The sequence below is a fragment of the Solanum stenotomum genome, chromosome 7, assembly GCF_019186545.1.
Source record: "Solanum stenotomum isolate F172 chromosome 7, ASM1918654v1, whole genome shotgun sequence".
Lineage (NCBI taxonomy): Eukaryota > Viridiplantae > Streptophyta > Magnoliopsida > Solanales > Solanaceae > Solanum > Solanum stenotomum.
Genome location: NC_064288.1, coordinates 10,879,134 through 10,894,368, shown reverse-complemented (window position 1 = coordinate 10,894,368; position 15,235 = coordinate 10,879,134). Strand labels below are relative to the sequence as shown.

The 15,235-nt window shown below is 36.0% G+C and overlaps 2 pseudogenes; one reads left to right on the top strand and one right to left on the bottom strand.

The window, feature by feature from the left end:
• LOC125869633 (uncharacterized) overlaps positions 1-7,601 on the top strand; it is a 13,752-nt pseudogene extending 6,151 nt beyond the window's left edge.
• Positions 7,602-13,413: 5,812 nt separating this feature from the next.
• Positions 13,414-14,403, bottom strand: LOC125869631 (uncharacterized; annotated as a pseudogene).
• Between the last annotated feature and the right edge of the window lie 832 nt (positions 14,404-15,235).

Below are 15,235 nucleotides of genomic sequence, written 5' to 3'. Positions count from 1 at the left end.
TATGTCGTATCTTGTATTTTATTCTTTTCTTAAACTAACCAATAACTTATCGTTTAATCATTAAAAGCAAATAAATAAACAAGTTTTCCTAATCATATTTTCCTAAATTGAGTTTAAGGACTATCTTCGGATAGGCTCTGAGGGGTGCTTAACACCTTCCCCTCGAGTAACCAAAACCCTTACTTAGAATCTCACTGGTTTCGCAAATCAAAACAGAGTTTACATTTACATACATAAAAAATGGTTTTCCTAATATTCTCCTTAAAATTTAGGTGGCGACTCTAAAACAAAACAAAAGCAATTTTTCCAAAATTAGAGTGTCAGCCACATTATGTTGTGAACTGTTTCGGCCGGTTCGAAACAGGGTGCGACAGGTAGTACCGCCCATTTTGAGGAAGATAAGAAAGAGCTGGCGAGAGATGTGCATAGACTCGCCTGATTGGGAGTTCGACTAATGGATTCCACAGAAGGAGGGGTAGTGGTGATGAATGGGGTTGAATCATCATTAGTGTCAGAAGTAAAAGAGAAGCATGACCAAGATCCTATTTTGCTTGAATTGAAGGAAAATGTTCATAAGCAAAAAGTTTTGATTTTTGAACAAGGGGGAGATAGCGTATTGGGGTATCAAGGTAGGTTGTGTGTACCAAGGGTAGATGAACTCCAAGAGAGGATCATGGAGGAAGCTCATAGCTCCAGATATTCTATCCATCCAGGTTTCATAAAGATGTATCGTGATTTGAGAGAGGTTTATTTGTAGAGTAGTATGAAGAAGGGCATTGCAAAGTTTGTGGCTAAGTGTCCGAATTGCTAACAAGTTAAGGTAGAGCATCAAAGGCCGGGTGGTATAGCTCATAATATGAAACTTTCGGATTGGAAGTGGGAGATGATCAGTATGGATTTCATCATGGGTTTACCAAGGTCTCGCAGGCAGCATGATTCTATTTGGGTGATTGTGGATCGAATGACCAAATCAACCCACTTTTTACCGATAAAAACTACCCATACATCAAAAGGACTATGCCAAGTTATATCTTCAAGAGGTAGTTAGACTTCACGGGGTGCCAGTTTCGATTATTTCAGACAGAGGTGCACAATTTACTGCACTTTTCTGGAAATGTTTTCAGAAAGGCTTGGGTTCAAAGGTGAACTTAAGTACTACTTTTCACCCTCAGACAGATGGTCAAGTAGAGCGCACTATTCAGACCTTAGAGGATATGTTGAGGGATTGTGTGATTGATTTCAAGGGTAATTGGGATGATCACCTACCTCTTATTGAATTTGCTTACAACAATAGTTACCACTCTAGCATCCAGATGACTCTTTATGAAGCTCTTTATGGGAGATGATGCAGATCTCCTATTGGATGGTTTGAAGTTGGTGAAGTTGGGTTGATAAGACCAGACTTAGTTCATCAAACTATGGAGAAAGTGAAAGCCATTCAAGAGAAGTTGAAAACAACACAGAGTCATCAGAAATCCTACACAGATGTTAGGATAAAAGAGTTAGAGTTTGAAGTAGATGATTGGGTATACTTGAAAGTTTCACCCATGAAGAGTGTTATGAGGTTTGGTAAGAAGGGGAAGCTTAGGTCCCGGTATATTGGCCCTTACAGAATATCCAAAAGGGTTGGTAATGTAGCTTATGAGTTAGAGCTACCCCAAGAGTTAGCAGCAGTTCATCCGATATTTCATATTTCCATGTTGAAGAAGTGCATGGGAGATCCTTCACTTATCATACTAACTGAAGATATTGGTATCAATGATAACTTATTTTATGAGGAGATCCCTGTTAAAATTCTAGACCGCCAGGTTCGCAAGTTGAGAACCAAGGAAGTAGCATCAGTCAAATTCCTTTGGAGGAATCAGTTTGTTGATAAAGCTACTTGGGAAGATGAGAAGGATATGAAGAAAAGATATCCACATCTCTTTGAGCCCAGAGAAACTCCAGACCAAGATACTTATTCTCTTCTTAGTATTATTTAATTTATATACTTGATGTGTTAAATTTGCTTGTTGGGTGTAGCCTAGTAAGGGAAATCTCATTCAGGGACGAATATTCCCTAGAGGGAGATATTGTAACATCTCTCTATTTAAAAGAACTAGAAAGAGTTAGAATTGGAAAGAGTCATTTTAGGAAAGAATGAAAAATCAGGAAAATTGGTCAAGTTATGTTAAGTTTGAGTTTTTGGTCAACTTCAAACGAACATAACTCTTAGCTCAAGCTGAGTTAGGTGTGATTCCAGATATCGTAGGAAATATCTTTGAATTATCTTTCCAACGCCATCGAATTTGTGTGATTTCCAATTTGTATGAATGAGATATGCCTATTTGAAGTTGGGTTGTTCAGATAAAGAAAGTCTAATCCGGATTTTAGAAGGGTATTGTGGTCTTTTCACCACCCAATGACTTAATTTCATTTGTTGGTAATTAATTGGGGTCTAATAAGAATTAGATCAGTAGAGACAATTGAAAAAATTCACGTTAGGGCTTGGAAAAAAGAGAAAAGAGGAGAAACGAGAAGAAAAGTCAAGATTCGTCAAGATCGTACAATTTTGGTTGTGGATTTCTCCAAGGATTCAATCCTACGAGGTATGTGAGATCACATAGCATTGGTTTTGTTCACTCACGCACCAATCATGATTCAATTCAGCGAAGTTATGTTGTTTTGGAAGCAAATATTATGAGTTCTTGATGATAATTCGTTTGAAATCTTGTGGGTTCTTGTTGTTGAAGTTTCTTGGGTTTGATTCATGAATTTAGGGATGTTTTTTAGTATAATCGTGTGTATATTGATGATTAGTTGATTCTAAGTGTTTGGGGAAAGAACCAAGTGAAATTAGAGGGTTTAGAGTTGAAAAACGAAGGAGAAATTTTGGAACTTTCTGGGTAGGGACCTAGGGCGCCGCCTCAATCAGAGCGCCCCACCTGGGGTTCTAAACTTTGGGCTCTGGGCTCTACGCCAGCTAGAGCTCCCCAACCCTCTTTTTGAAGTTTGTGTTCTGGCGCCCCGCGCCACTCAGAGCACCAGGGACGCCAGGCCCTATACTTTTTCCCCCTTATTTATGTACTAGTTCCTTAGTAACGTACCTAAGTTTTGTAGTTGATTTCTACACTCTAAGGTACGTCTAAACATCATGAAATCATTCATAAACATGAGATAATCTGCCTTGAATTCAAGGAAAGGTAAGAGTCAAGTTAAGACGAGTTCAAAGAGTTTTCCAAAAGTCTTTCACAAACGTTTTAACTTTGTTTTAAGACTTGAGTTTTGAGTTGAGCAAGGAGTAAAGAGTTGAGTTCATTTCTTCAAAATTTATACGGAAACTAAGTATTCCCAAGAGTTAAATATTTTCACATTTGAACAAGAGAGGAAACATTGATTTTCAAGAGAGCTTTTAAGCTAAGTTTTGAGTAATTATCTCGAACCAAAGAAAGAGTTTTATTTTTAAAACATATGCGCTGAGTATATTTTGGGAGTAGTATTGAGTACCGATATGGGGACGAGTTCATAATAACTCAAGTCTCCATAAAGCATGTAGCCATCATGGGTAGAAAAGATCATACTTTTTAGATGAATCCTTAGTGTTTTTTAGCATATACTAGTGGATCCAATTAGTTGAGGCGTTCTATATCACATCAAGGTATAAGACAGTTCTGGCAGGGTGAGCGAGATGTTGTATCGTCACTTAGGCTCATAATGGTGTTTCTCGGTTAGAGAAACTCCCACAGTATTATATTATTTTGTATGTAGTTGAGTTACTATTGTATTTCTTTAATACTTTGAGTTGTCACCTACTGTTTTAAATGCTTTGTATAAACTGCACTATTATTGTGGTTTTTACTCTGCATTTGAGTTGAGTTATTCATGAGTTGAGTAAAGCCAAGGTAAGTGTTCTTTTTAGATTTCTTTCAAGCTTATGTTATGTTTAGTTTTCCCCTCGCATACTCGTACATTCAATGTACTGACGCCATTTGACCTGCATTATTTTAATGATGCAGATACATGTAACCATGATCAACATCCAGCGCCTCGTTGATCCAGTTGAGCACTCAGAGTTAGTTAATGAGCCTCATTGCTTTCCGGAGGATCCCTTTGGTTATGTCTTGTTTTATTTCTTTGTTTATTTAAGTTGTTAGGATGATCGGGGGTCTTGTCCCGACATCCCTCTTAGTTTAGAGGCTTCATAGACAATTAGTAGTTCATTTGTCTTTACATTGTTACTTCTTATGTTAAGACTTGAGTTGCTATTTTGGCTAAGTTGAATGTTTTATCTTTAAACGTTCTAAGTTATCTTTTAGACAGTTGAGTAAAGATGCATTGTATCCTTGTATTAATGTTTTAAGTCTTCCACTATGAATTAAGTCAGGTCAAGGGTTCGCTTAGGGCCAACAATGGTTCTCGAATGACATTCCCGCCCAGGGTGTAGGCTCGGGCGTGACACTATATACTTCGTTATGTTATTTTTAAATACCAAATATTGTACCGAATATCAAAAAAATATATATGTCATATATCATACCAAATGCCATAATACCAAAATTATGGTATTAAAATTTTCAATATGATATGATAATTCGATATATACCATACCATGCTCACTCCTATTTTCGTCAACTAGTTAACTTTGAAAATACTACTCATTTGGATGAAAATTTTAAATTAACTAAAATAATCCAATTTAATTTGGACCATCCATTTAAAATGAATCCCTAATTAAATTTGACTCATAAGTTACTAAACTAAAATTCAAATCAAAGTGGTTAAAATTTGGAAAAAGGTTTTGAAATATATTTGAATTTTGACCGAAATTGTTGTAACAATCCTAAACTTTGGGCAGGACTTTTTACCCCTTGCACTATTTAATAATGTATTTTAAAGATATGTAGGTGTCCATGTGGACATCATAAATATTGCATCATTATAAATAATAACCTATCTAGTTGGGAATTTATATATCTTTAAAATACACTATTAAATAGTGCAGAGGGTAATAGGTCCTTCCCAAAATTTGGGATTGTTACAACAATTTCGGTCAAAATTCGACTATATTTCAGACATTTTTCCCAATTTTCTAATTTGTAAATTAACTTATTATTCTCAATGTTAATTAATTTGGGATTGGTTCATCACTAGACATTAGACAAGGAAATGAGCTTCTCAAAGAAAAAATCTTGATTAATGGAATATATTTTTGACATTTGTGGTTACATTAAAAATATATCAAATGTATTAGGATATTTTTGTAATTGAATTAATTTTTTTAAAAGAAAAAAGCACAACAAACAAACTAAAATAGAAGGAGTAGGTATTCTTGACTCTCTCTTTGCTAAGCATTGTCTTCAAAGAATTGTTGGGCATCATGCAATTGTTGGGAAAAGCAAGCACAAATAAATGTGCACGATAAGGCAATCTATAGCTGAAGAAAATCCAAGTCAAAACATTTCCTTCTATTTGAACAAAGAGAAGATAAAATAATGCAAGAACAAAAATATTTAGGGAAACAAACAAATCAACCAAAGCAAGCAAAACAAATCAACACACAAGATAACAAGTTTAACGTGGAAAACCTCTTCGGTGTGAAGAGTAAAAATCGCAAGGCCAAAGCTCCACTAAAATCAACAAGAGTTACAAAAGTGTTCTTCAAAACGGCTACCAACAAAGTGCCAAACAATGAGCAACACAATTACAAGATAGCACCAAAAACTAGAGAAATAAAAGGAGCAAAATCACAAAAATGCAGTTATTGTTCACGAGCTAAATCTGGAGCTATATGACTTCAAATCACCCTCTATCCGTTCTCAATCAAAGATTAAGTTGAAAGGATCAAGTTGTCCAAAAATAAGCTCAATCAGACAAGAAACGAAGCAGAAATCATGATTTGAAATTGGCTGCTAGGATTTTTGTGAAAATCTGCACTCTCTCACTTTTCTCTCTATATGGCTACTAATCAAACTCTTGTGATTCTTCAAAATAAGACCTAAAAGAAAGTCTTACATATGCACCATAATATTGGGCTTATGGGCAAAAGTGGACAAGTCAATTTGGTCTTAAATTTATCCATAGGAAAGGAAAGAGACCCAAAATTTTGGACTTTTATTTATTGGAAAAATTAGCAAACTAGTCACAATACCTAACTTAATTAGTAAAAACAACTACACTTTAAAATATTTATTTAAAATGTCAAAATGTGAATATTTTTTAAAATAATTTGTATCTAAATATTATTATTTATCTTTCCTTTTATTTCTCAAAGCAGTCCAACATTGGACCAAATTCTAAACCAGTAACCGATAAAAAAGAAAAAAAAAGGGGAAATTTTCAAAACAACAATATTTTAGCTTCTAATGGGACCCCTTAGCCATAGTTTCACTATTTATTTAAAATGTCAATTTTTAAGTTTGTTAAGGGCTGAGTTATGTATTTTTTTCATCTTAATTAATTTGAAAGAATATAAATATTAAACAACAGAATAGAGAAAATCATGGGACAAAATATTTTTAAAAAATTAAAAAAAATTTAAATTTAACATAAGTTACATATTGAAAAAGCATATGTCGCCATTATTCTTTCGAGCGTTTTTTTTCCTTTGTTCTTAAAAATTAGGAAAAATGCATAAGTACCTCCCCAGCCTATGCCCAAAATCCCTGAGACACACCTAATCTATACTAAGGTCCTATTACCCCTCTAAACTTATTTTTTAATTAATACTCTACCACTTTTCGGCCTACGTGGCTGAGTCCGTGACTTCACCTATGTTAGGCGTGTGGGTGCAGTTTTTAGACAACACTGACCAATAAAAATTGGCCACGTGTTAAAATAAACATTAACTCAGTTGTCTTCTTCTTTATCAGTGTTCTTTATCTTTTGAAAAAAAAACCTCCATTATCATTCAAGTTAAATTGCTCCTTGCTTTGAAAAGGTAAAGTAAATTTTAATATATTCTTTATATTTACACCTTTTTATGTCGATTATTAGTTCTTATTTTAAATTTCTTTCACAATTTCTATGTATAAATGTTAGGGTTATGACAAAATCCGAGTTGAATAAGTTGTGTATGGATGAAAATGATTCAATGATCAATGTTGAAGTGCGATGCAAGCATGGAATCTTATTGCAAATGCAGACGTCTTGGTCAGATCGCAATCCCAGAAGATGATTTTGGTCTTGTCCTCACTATGAGGCCACAAACTGTAATTTTTTCGATGGAGAGACAAGGATAGAGTCGATGAAAGATCTCAATTTATTCTTCCGAAATTGGTGAATAGGTTTAAGGAGTTAGAAGAAAATTATGAGCGTCTGAAGATGCAATTGGAACAACTTGATAATTCCAACATTGAACAGTCAAAACAAGAGAAAATTATTTTGGATGAAGGTGAAAGTTTTCGAAATCGTTATGAAAATCTCAACATCAATTCAAAGGAGAAGGGTGGCGATGTAAAAGAAATGGGTGATTTGAAAGAGAAGGGATGAAAGTGAAGAAAATGGATGAAGGTTGTCGTTGTTTTGGGAAATTTCTTTGTTGTTTGATGATTTGTAATGTTGTTTTATTTGTTTACTTTCTAACCCAAGTTGGTAGGTTGAAGGATCAAATGAAATTGCCATAATTTCGCGTGGTATTGAAACCTCTATTTACTCTACCGTAATGAAAATTTGAATTTGTTGTCTTAATTCTCTATTTGCCATGATTTGTTTGTGTTTGAAATTGTAAAATGAAGTAAAGCAAGAGGTATTAATCACAATACCTATTCTCCTAACAAAGTTACACAGAAATAACACAAAACACATTGCATAAGTACCCAGAATTGCAGTACCTATTCTCGCAAATAAAAACAAAGTTTCACATAAATAATACAAGTCACATTGCATAAGTGCCCAGAATTTCACTACTTAAGAGCAAATTTTTAGTACAAAGTTGATTCTAAAAGTGAAGTTAAAAGCAAAACAAAGTTTCCACATTGCATAAGTACCCAGAATTTCAGTACTATAAATACATACATATAACAAAAAATAGGAAATAGTTGTTTTTCCTTCAAACATGAAACAAAATAGTACTTATAGTGGCCACCAAAACAGTACTAAGAAAACATCATTGATATCAACATTATAGTTTCCATGGGTCTCGAGGCTGTGAAGAGGAGGAAACATTTGGGTTTGAAAGCCTTGATTGATCTCTAATCTGTTTGAGCCTGCAGAAATCTCACGTCTAGGATTGGAGAAATCAAGGATTGTATTGATGATAATAATATTGAGTTACAAGCTCCTTATATAGGAGAACAATACTATTCTAGTTATACTAGGAATCCTACTACAACACAATTATTTACATGAGTAGTATTGTATTATAACTCTAATACCTTATCCAAGTCGACTCCTGCAATATACAGTAGCTTAGTCGTACATAACTTAGAATTTAGTAGTCTAGTCCTAGTATGACTCTAACTCTAACTCGGCAGCCTGCTTCGATGGACATGTTCCTTCGACATGTTCCATTAGTCTTCAAGCTTCCTTCAACACTTCCCCTCAAGCTAGTGAGTGGAGGAATTGTAACTCCTAGCTTGTTGCGAAAACCAGAGAAAACATGTTTTGTTAAGGCTTTGGTATGAATATCAGCTAGCTGATCCTTAGACTTCACAAACTGAGTAAGAAGTTGTCCCCTGGCCACTTTCTCACGAACAAAATGATAGTCCATTTCAACATGTGTGGTTCGAGCATGCATAACTGGATTAACCGTCATGTACAAGGCACTCATGTTATGACAATACAAACTAGGAACAGATCGAAGGAACACTTCAAGGTCATGAAGAAGATACACAATCCAAGTCATTTCTGCAGCAGTGGAGGCTAGTGCTCTATACTCAGCTTCAACACTCGATCGGGCTATTGTGGTGGTCTGTTTCTTGGAGGTCCAAGAAATACAATTTGCACCTAAGTAGATGCTATTGCCTGTAGTTTATCTCCTAGTGGTGGTACAACCTCCCTAATCAACATTTGAGTAGCCATACAACCTACATGGTGATTGTGAAATAATTCTGAGTCCAAAGTGTAGAGTACCTTTGATGTACCTGAGAATCCTTTTTACCCCTTGAAGGTGTTCACTGTTTGGGCTTTGGAAAAACTGGCTAGTTAAATTCACAACATAATTGATATCAGGTCTTGTGAAGGTCAAATACTGAAGGCTCCCTACTATCATTATGTACAAGGAGGCATCTACAAGACTTCCAACAATTTCATGCAAACCATGCTTTTGAGGCAAAGGAATGGCTACAGCCTCTGACAAAGTCATCTCTGTCTTGGCCAGCAACTCAACATCATACTTGCTTTGATTTAAGTGAATTCCTCCTTCGAAATACTTCACATCAACTCGTAGAAAGAAGCATAAAGGGCCAAGATCTTTCATAGCAAACTCCTTCCCAAGTTGGAGAACCAACTCTGAGACATGAGATGGATTACTTCATGTGACAATAATATCATCCACATATAACAAGAGAAATATTTTGCCTTTGTGAGTATGCAAAGTAAATAAGGAAAGGTCAGCCTTACTACAGATGAAACCAAGGTGTAAGAGATGCATGCTAAACCCTATCAAACCAGGCTCTTGGTGCTTGTTTAAGACCATACAATGCCTTTTTAAGTAGACACACATGCTGATGATATTGGGGATCAATAAAACCAGGAGGTTGACTCATGTACACCTCTTCTTGTAAGAAGACATGGAGAAAAGCATTTTTGACATCTAGTTGTCTAACTTCCCACTTTGAACTAATAGCAATGGATAAAACCACCCTAATAGTTGTGGCTTTAACCACAGGACTAAATATTTCTTCAAAATATATCCCTTCAACCTGCGAGAATCCCTTTGCCACAAGTTTGGCCTTGTATCTATCTACTGTCCCATCAGCTTTTAACTTTGTCTTGAACACCCATTTTGAGCCAACCAAATTTATACCAGGAGATTTGGGCACCAAAATCCATGTCTTATTAGTATGTAAAGCATCAATTTCTTCCTGAATTGCTGCAAGCCAATGAGGTGACCTTAGTGTTTCCTTAGTAGTATTTGGTTCTCTCAAAATTTATGTGCTGCTGCGAGCAACAAGTGACAAGTGATGTTCCTTCGCCTTGTGCCTAGTGATCATATGATGCCCTTGTGGTTCGGGAAGTACCTCAACTGGTACATCAACCAAAGTAGTTGACTGAAGTGTAGCATTGTCAGATTGATGGTCAACTGGTACATCAACTAAAGTAGTTGTTTGATGATGCTCATTGGCCAGACCTGTAAGTGCAACATGTTCCTCACTGCTACCAGCATATCCAAAATCTACAGCTGGAGTTTCAATACTATTGTATGGATCATCACCTTCAACCTGTTTCTCAGCATCTGATCCTGCGCCTGAGAAGTCAATAGTACTCTTATCATCAAGGAGTATATGAGTTGTAGCAACATTATCACTAGTAATGTGTGGACTAGCAGCCTGTACTTCCCCTGAATCAGAATTATCATATGTCTGCAGTTTAGAGAAAGATTCAACAAAGGTAGCAAGATGACGTGAGACATCAATATTAGTTCGAGATTGCTTTGGAGACGCATAAGGTAATGTGTTTTCATAAGCACAACATGTCTGGATATGTAAACCCTCTTTGTAGGGGGATGATAGCATTTATATCCTTTGTGTAAGATGTTGTACCCTATGAACACACAAGGGTAGATCTTTGGACTGAACTTGTTGTTAGCCTTTATATATGGGAAACATCTACACCCAAACACTTTTAGGCTGTTGTAATCAGGTTGTTCCCCATACAACTTAACAAATTGAGTCACCATCTTTAGGACTGAGGAGGGCAGTCTATTGATGAGAAATACTGCAGTGAGGAAAGCCTCAACCCAAAGAAACAAAGGTAAGTTAGCATGAAGTAGTAGAGTTAAGCTAGTCTCCACAATATGCCTATGTTTTCTCTCTGCAACTCCATTTTGTTCAGGTGTGTTAGGACATGAAATATGTCACACAATGCCACAATCTTCCAAATGCTTAATGAAGTCTATTTGGATAAACTCACCACCTCCATCACACTGAAAAATCTTAATTTCTTTAGAAAATTGTTTTTCCACCATTTTCTGGAATTTTAAAAAGACCTCAAAGAATTCAGATTTCTTTTTCAGTGGATACATCCATGTATATCTCGTGTGATCATCAACAAAAATGACATAATATTTCATATGTTGGGAAGATTCGACAGGAGCAGGTCCCCATAAATCACAATGGATTTTCAATAAAGGTTCTTTCTCAATTTTATTTCTCAAACCAAATGGAAGTTTACAACTCTTTTCCAACTGACAACTAGAACAAACAGTAGGCATTTTATTCCAACTACTAATATTGATGCAACTATTACTATTCAAAACTTTTAAAAACTTCAAACTAGGGTGTCCTAATCTAGTATGCCACATGTTGTCTGATGTGTTCCAATTGTGTGTAGCAGTTAAAGCATAGAGATTGTTATCTTCCAAAGCATTGAGTCCATTCCTTTTAGTTCCCTTGGTTAACAGTGTCCTTGTCTTCTTGTCCTTTACAACAAAGTTAGTTTCATCAAATTCAAGAGTGCAACAATTATCCTTTGCAAGCTTACTAACTGAGAGTAAATCTTTATTAATCTTAGGAACTACAAGAACTTCTTTTAACTTTAGATCTGATCCAAATATGTTTCCAACATGTGTTATGTCTAACTTTGATCAATTCCCAATAATGATTTTATCTGGTCCATTGTAGTGTTTAAGATCAGTTAGGATACCTGAGTTAGGTGTCATATGGCTACTTGCTCCTGAGTCCACATACAATGTTTCATCAGCGTTTTGTAGATTAGTAGTAGCCAAAGCTTGTGATAGCTCATCTGTGGCTTGGTAAGAGTAATCCCACCTGTAAAAACACTAAAGAGAAATATGGTTATGCCTACCACAAATTTGACACGCATCAGTATTGTTCCTCTCATGACTTCCACTTGAAGAACTGTTTTGAGGACCTGGTCCGTTTCTGCTGTTATAAGAACATGCTCTTTGTCCAGCAGGCTTAAAGCCTCTTCCTCTAGAATTGAAATTATTGTTTCCTCTTCTTTGAGAGTAGTTTCCTCTTCCTTTGCCTCTTTAGGCAGAGAATGTCATGTTATGGTTTTGTTGATGCACTTCTTTTTTATCCTCCCTCATATCAAAACCCCTGAGAGCATTAACAAATTGATTAAGAAAAGGATATGGTGTCTTACCTAGCATGATAGTTCTCGAGGTTTGGTACTTAAGACCTAGACCTCTAGCAAAATTAATCACTTTGCTATTTCATCTACAGGCTTGTGAATGGCTGCAAGGCCATCACATATGCCTTTGAATTCCTTAATATATTCGTCAATTGTTTTGGTTCCTAGCCTCACACTTTGCAGTTGTTGTTTGAGCTGGAACTCCTTATCTTTTGTTGCTTGAAGATAAGTTTCTTCCAAGCATTCCCACATCTCCTTGGCAGTTGAGCAGCCTATGATCAAGTACATGTTTTCTTCTGTCAAGGTGCCTGAGATCCAACTCCTTAGCAACACTTTCTTCTCCTCCTACGATCAAGTATATGCTTTCTTCTGTCAAGGTGCCTGAGATCTAACTCATTAGCAACACATTCTTCTCCTCCAAGACATCAACAATGTTGATGTCTTCTGCACCCTTCTCACCTACTACAACTTTCTTAGTAGTCTGTACAGTGGAACAAGTATCTTTAGGTGGTTCTATGATGAGGTAGGTTAATCTCATCACTTGAATCAACTGAGACATTTGTGTCCTCCATATAAGATAGTTCGTTGGCAAAAGTTTAATGGAGCAGGACGAAATAAGATGATAAAGTGAAGAGGTCAAAAGAGTGTTGGTAGAAGGGGCCATTGTGGTTCGATTTTGTGGTTGTTTTGATTTTGATCTAATACGTTAAAAAGCAGAAAAGCTTTATTGCTCTGATACCATGTAGAAATCTCCCGTCTAGGATTGGAGAAATCAAGGATTGTATTGATGATAATAATATTGAGTTACAAGCTCCTTATATAGGAGAACAGTCTTATTCTAGTTATANATTTTGTGGTTGTTTTGGTTTTGATCTAATACGTTAAAGAGCAGAAAAGCTTTATTTCTCTGATACCATGTAGAAATCTCACGTCTAGGATTGGAGAAATCAAGGATTGTATTGATGATAATAATATTGAGTTACAAGCTCCTTATATAGGAGAACAGTCTTATTCTAGTTATACTAGGAATCCTACTACAACACAATTATTTACATGAGTGGTATTGTATTATAACTCTAATACCTTATCCTAGTCGACTCCTGCAATATACAGTAGCTTTAGTCGTACATAACATAGGATTTAGTAGTCTAGTCCTAGTATGACTCTAACTCTAACTCGTCAGCCTGCTTCGATAGACCTGTTCCTTCGACATATTCCATCAGTCTTCAAGCTTCCTTCAACACTTCTAGTTGTGATTGCTTGATTTCCTTTCCACTTCAATCCACTTTTTGGTTTGAAACCAACATCCCCAATTACAACATTTGATCTCAAAACTCTTTTTGGTCCAGGCAACAAAAATTTTAAAGAGTTAAGGTTATTAGAGAACAAATGTTATCAAGTCATTAGAGAACAAACAATATGAATGCATCACAATACTTGCATTGAAAGTTTTGAAACCATTTTCAGCTTGAAACACACCTATTCCAGTTACTCTTGGCCTTTTAAATTGAGTTGTGTTTCCAACACCCTTTCCTTTCCTGGCAGTAGCAGTTTCCTTTGGTGCAACATTTGTATTTTGGTCTACACCCAGTGTTGTACTACCTTGAGAACATGTAAACCAACTTTCAAGTGGATGATTAATACCTCTTGCTGCACTTCCCAGTCCCCTTCCCCTTCCTCTACCACTCCAGGCTCTTGATGATACTCCAGCACTACTGACACTTGCACTTGCTTCATGTCTTGGTGTTCTTGAAGTTGTTGGAGGTGAAGTGGTTCTAGGTGCAACCCTTGATGCACTTGCACTTGCTTCATGTCTTGGTGTTCTTGAAGTGTTTGGAGGTGTAGTGGTTCTAGGTGCAACCCTTGATGCACTTGTACTTGCACATGCACTTGTGGTTTTAGGTCTGCCTCTCCCCCTTTTTGCAACATGTTCACTCTCAATATTTGTTGATTTCTAATTTGCAAAAAAACATATATTATATTAGTAAGTTGATTAAACTTTAAAAGTAAGTGACAAAATAGTAATATACCTTTGGTCTTCCCCTTCCATAGCTTGAACTTGATAGTTCTTCAACATTTAAACTAGGGGTAGCTCTCTATTCCCATCAGTAGAATCAACTCCATCACTCCTCCGTTAATGACAACTTCTTTCGTTATGGCCTTTAACATGGCAAAGACTACATGTCATAGTTAGTCCACTTTTCGACAGTTTACCAGACACCTTAGTTTCACCAGCCTATTTCCTTCTCAGCTTTCTAGGCCTACCTGACATTTTTTTAATCACTGGTGGAGCAATAAGAGGATTTCTTGATTCTGGCCACATTGGCATGTTATTCATAGGTTGTATGAAATGTGAGTAAGTCATCAAGTACCTCTCTTTAGAGTAGCATAGATGAATGAAATCATGTGGATCATATTGTTTATGCAACATTGCAGCTAAGGCATGTGCACATGGTATTCCCTTCAACATCCAAGATCTACAACTACACTCCCTCTTTCTCAAACATACAGTGTATTGTTTGTATCCATCCAAAACCTCATATCCAGTTACTCCATTAAACTCAATGTTACATGCCATTGACTTAGCAATATTTTCTTCTAATAGTTTCATTGCCATTGGAGAAAAGTTGGTTATCCAAGAGTTTGGAAATTCACTTAACCTAGCTAACCTAGTCATGACTTTATTCTTATCTCTTCAAGCATACTAATAACGGTTTTATGCCTTGCAGTCAAAATCCAAGCATTAAAGCTCTCACACATATTCTTATCTATTGCATCAGACTTGACTTCAAAATTAAAAAAAAAACACTTTGCACCAACATTCTTTATCATAGTAAAGTAGATCATCCACTATGTTTCTACCTAGTTTAGACAACTCTTTCAGATTTTCTCTGAATTCAGCTTCAAAAGTACTTCTAGCACACTTCCAGAACAGTTTCTTCCTTTGCAGCCCTCTCCAATTCTTTGACCAATTTGCTAGTATATGCCTAGCACACCTTCT